The sequence below is a fragment of the Phasianus colchicus genome, unplaced genomic scaffold, assembly GCF_987193195.1.
Source record: "Phasianus colchicus unplaced genomic scaffold, bPhaCol1.hap1.1 HAP1_SCAFFOLD_54, whole genome shotgun sequence".
NCBI classification, from domain to species: Eukaryota; Metazoa; Chordata; class Aves; order Galliformes; family Phasianidae; genus Phasianus; species Phasianus colchicus.
Window position 1 is genome coordinate 648,266 of NW_028325231.1, and position 4,444 is coordinate 652,709.

At 55.6% G+C, this 4,444-nt stretch overlaps 1 long non-coding RNA gene across 1 annotated transcript; it reads right to left on the reverse strand.

Annotated features, from left to right (window-relative positions):
- Positions 1-640: 640 nt before the first annotated feature.
- On the reverse strand, positions 641-2,727 carry LOC149911873 (uncharacterized). Its single transcript, XR_016462773.1, has 2 exons — positions 1,907-2,727; positions 641-833 (listed from the first exon to the last, which is right to left on the reverse strand). It is a non-coding gene; the product is annotated as an uncharacterized LOC149911873 (long non-coding RNA).
- Positions 2,728-4,444: the final 1,717 nt, after the last annotated feature.

A 4,444-nucleotide genomic window follows, 5' to 3' on the forward strand; every position in this document is an offset into this window, starting at 1 on the left:
TGGTCTAGTGTGAAATGTGGAGGTTGGTGGGCCTGCAGGTGGCAGGGGGGTTGAAGATTCATGATCCTCGAGGTCCCTTCCAACCCTGGCCATTCTGTGATTCTGCTATTCTTGTAAGTGATATCCTTTAGTCTTCAGTATAACAGACATTCTGTGACTGTGCTTTAAGACAGTCTCCCTTGAGCGTTTTAGTTGTGCTTGTTTAGTGCTCGTAAAACCAACTCTGCAAGTGCTGCTCTCCTTTGTGAGGGGATTGCTGGCAGGAGCTAAGCAGTTACCACAGGCACCTCCAGCAAGGAGCTGCGGTGGCAGATGGGTGGGTGGAGCAGCTGTCTTCCAACCTGTCCACTGCAACAATTAGCATTCTGTAAGCTACTCTTCCCCAGTTTGCAGAACGAGTATCAAAAGTTGATACTCTTTTGTGAAATAGTAAATGCGGGTTGAAAAAAAAGATGATATGACATTCCTGACTGCAGATAAACAACAGCACAGATGCTGGTCACCGCCGCAGAAAAAGCTCGACTTGTTAATGAAGCAGCTTATCCATCTGTGTTGGGATTTTGTACAGCTGACCTCACCTGCCTCTCATTCCTTGCCATCACCCCCTTTTTCTTCTAAGGTGAAAAAGACAGCCTTATTCTTTGTGAGTCCGTAATTGTGATCGTTTATTGATTGAGTACAACCAGATAAGACATGGAGTGCCAAGTTGGGCGGCACTCGCAGCGCTGCCCTGTAACACCACACACTGCAGCTGCTGCCTTCTGATGTTCGTCCTCTCAGTCCTTCAGATGCAGATTCTGCATCATTGCCACAGGGCTGTTCATTGTAGAGGACTGGAAAAAAACAAAGTGTAGAAATAGGACAGAAACAATCTAGGGAGACCTCACTAAGGAAGTCTGAACAGTAAACTTCCACAACAGCCCCATGCAGAACAGCAGGTTACTGCCATTCAGATCACTGACATTACTTCCCATAACACACAGCTTCGCTGCTGTCCCCTCCCTTCCCTACCTGAGCTGCTGTCCCTTCCTTTACCTACCTGAGCTGCTTGTTCCAAAAATTACCTAGCTGACCTGCTTGCCCCTCACTTTCCTAGCTGAGCTGCTGTTTTCTCACTTACCTGCCTTAGTAGCTTGCCCCTCACTTTCCCAGCTGAGCTGCTGGCCCCTCTCATTCCCTACCTGAGCTGCTTCCCCCTAACTTACCTAGCTGAGCTCCTTGCCCCTCGCTACGTACTTGAGCAGATGTTTGCTCACTTGGCTTCCTTACTGGTTGTCCCCTCACTTACCTACCTCACCTGCTATCCACTCACTTTCCTAGCTTAGCTGCTGTCCCCTCCCTTCCCTAGCTGAGCTGCATGCCCTTCCTTTTCCCTACCTGAGCTGCTGTCCCCTCCCTTCCCTAGCTGAGCTGCATGCCCTTCCTTTTCCCTACCTGAGCTGCTGTCCCCTCCCTTCCCCCTACCTGAGCTGCATGCCCTTCCTTTTCCCTACCTGAGCTGCTGTCCCCTCGCCTCCTTTTTCTTGGTGCTCTTGCCTTTTCCTGTTACTCACTCCCAATCTCAACACTTGCCTGCTCTGCTTCTGCTCTGACAAGTGCCTCTTAACTCTGCTCGCAGCTTCTCTCCTTCTGCCTGCCCTTCTCTATTCCCTTCTCATGCCCTTCAGGCTTCTGCTCCCCTTGCTGAGCAAGCCCATGCCCGGTAGCTCCCATTCAACCTCCTCCGCCCTTTGCCTTTCTCCACACAGATGCTTGCTTCTGGCCAGCACTCCTGCCCGCTGCCTAGCCCACAGCCCGCATCTCTTAGGGAGACAGCAAGGTGGCCTGGAGCTACCCACACCTCCTCCCGGGCACGGCTTCTCAGCTTTCTTCAAGCCCACAAAAAACCCCAAGGAGCTCCTCTTACCTTTGGGCTGAGCTTCTTCTCCTGCCGCGCAGCTCCTGTGCCAGGCCGGAGCTCAGCTTTACCCACACTCCTCCATTCCTGCAAGTTTGCTTTCCTTTGCTCTGCTGCAGTTAGCTTTCCTACTTGCTTTCTCTTGATATACATGGATTGCTTTTTACTTTTTTTCCTCCTCTGTGCCTCTTTTTTTCTCTGTTTTCAACACTTCCATTTTTTTTTCTTTTTCCATCTTCTTTTTTCTTACTTTTCATTCTCATTTTTCCTTTTGTTTTTTTTTTCCCCGCCCCCTGGAGATTCTCCCCCTTTATCCCCCTCAGCTTGCCTGTATCTGTGCCTCCAACTGGGTCTTCTCTCTCACATTCCCGTCTAGTGCCCGGTGTCACCCCACATTACCCTCTATTTCGCTGTGCCCACGCAAGCCCCCTATTGTCTCTCTGCAGCCTTTTATAACCTTACACCTCTCTACGTCCCCCCCAATCCCACCCACAGACTCCTGTCATGCCTGTTTCTCTATACCACGCCTACAGCCCTCCCACTGCTCCCTGTAGCCCCACATCCCCTTCTATCCCACCTCTGTTCCCCCTACAGCCACTCATAGAGCCACAGTTTCTTAGGTCCTCCCCCAGCCCCCTATATCCCTCCCCGTAGCTCTCCCCAGCCCCTCCCACCCCCCAATGCTCCCTATAGCACCGTGTCCCCCCGTTACCCCCTCACAGCCCGCTGCTGCCCTAAATCCCCCTGTACCCACCCCTATCGCCCCATGTACCCCGATACCACAGCCGCTGCAGCCCCGCCTGCCTCCCTATCCCCCCTCCCGCCTTCCCAGCCCCTCACCCCACCAGGCTTCCTCCCCTGTCCCGGCGCCGCTCTCCGTCCCTCCCGGCTCCGGCTCTGCTGTGCTCAGCACCGCTCCCGTCGTGCCGCGGTTCCATCTCGGTGCTGCCCGGACAGCTCCGGCGCGCAGCGGCGGTGCGGGGCGGCCCAGGCTGCGGGAGCGCCGCCGCCTGAGGGGAGAAGAGCTCTGAGCCGGCTGCCAACGGCCGTTCCCGCGCGCCGCGCCTCAGCCAATCGGAGCCAGCGCCGCTGCCGTTGACCAACGAGAGCCCGGGGGCGGAACGGATCGGAACGTGCCCAACGAGAGCCAGGGGGCGGGACGGACCGGCACCTGACCAATGAGAGCCCGGGAGCGGGACGGACCGGCTCCTGCCCAATGAGAGCCCGGGGCTGGGACGGCCCGGCACCTGACCAATGAGAGCCCGGGGGCGGTGCGGCGTTGCGCTGCGCTGTTGGTGGGAGGAGCGCGGCAGGGGGCGGGCCGTGGGTGGGGCCTCGGGGTGCGCCCTACTGCTATAGGGGGTGCGAGATGGGACTGGGATTGACAGGTGGGAGGTGGGGTTGGGATATGAGGTTGTGAGTGAAGTTTGGAACTGGCGTTGGGAGCTGGGGTTGGGATGTTGGATGTGCATTGGGATGTGAAATGTAGGGTTGGGGTGTGGGGATATGGATATGGGGTGAATATGGAATGGGAGATAGGAAAATGGAATATATATGGGATGGGCTTGGGATGGACATGGGACCAACATTGAAGAATGTGGGATGGATTGGGGATGAAATATGGACACGGGATGGGATTGGGATGATAGTGGCATGGGATAAGTAGATGGAATGGACATGGGATGCATGTGGGGATAAGGATTCGGAATGGCTATGGATATAGGGTTAGGGATGGGGATAGGATGTGGGGGTATGGATGTGGGATGGGTTTGAGATGGCTGTGGGGTGGATATGATGGATATGGGATGGGATAACGTTGTGGGATACGGACGAGGGATGGCTACGAGATGGGGCTGTAGTGGTTATGGGGCCATAGGGGCGATGGGGCCAGAATGCTGCAGTCACCTCTGTCCCCAGAGTTCATCCCCAGTGTGACACATGGAGCCCCACAGCCGCTCCTCTGCCCTTTATCACTTACATGGGGAGGACATCCCCCATCCTCCATTATCAAAAATAAACCTTAATTAGAAAAGTGAGGGGTGTCAACCCCGCCCCATGGGAACAATGTTTTCTGTGGGGGAGGGCACAGATGGCGTCTCCAGAGGGCTGTCCCAAACTCTGGGGGGTGTTCACAACTCTAGGATATGACACCACCAGGGTGCCATGAAGGTGTCCCAAGCTTTGGGGTGTGACACACGGATGTCCCCAATTTTGGTGGTGTGACATTGTCATGTGGTGTTCCCACTTCCCTGGGAAGTCCTCCAGGTGGTCACGGTGTCCCCAGGTTCAGCTCAATGTCCCCAGGGTTTTTTTTGTGCCCTCTGCATGACGGTGACACCCGGCGCCAGCTGCCAGGAGTGACGCCCAACGGTGATGACACCGCATCACGGCTGTGCCACGCTGGTGTCACACAGTCCCCTCTGGTGGTGGCACAGAGTTCACCACCGTGCATGTCCCCGTCCTCATGGCAGACGATGGTGACAGCAACAGAGGTTTCCGGTGTCACCGGGTCCTGCGGTAGGCAGGTCTGGAGGGGTGACAAACAAC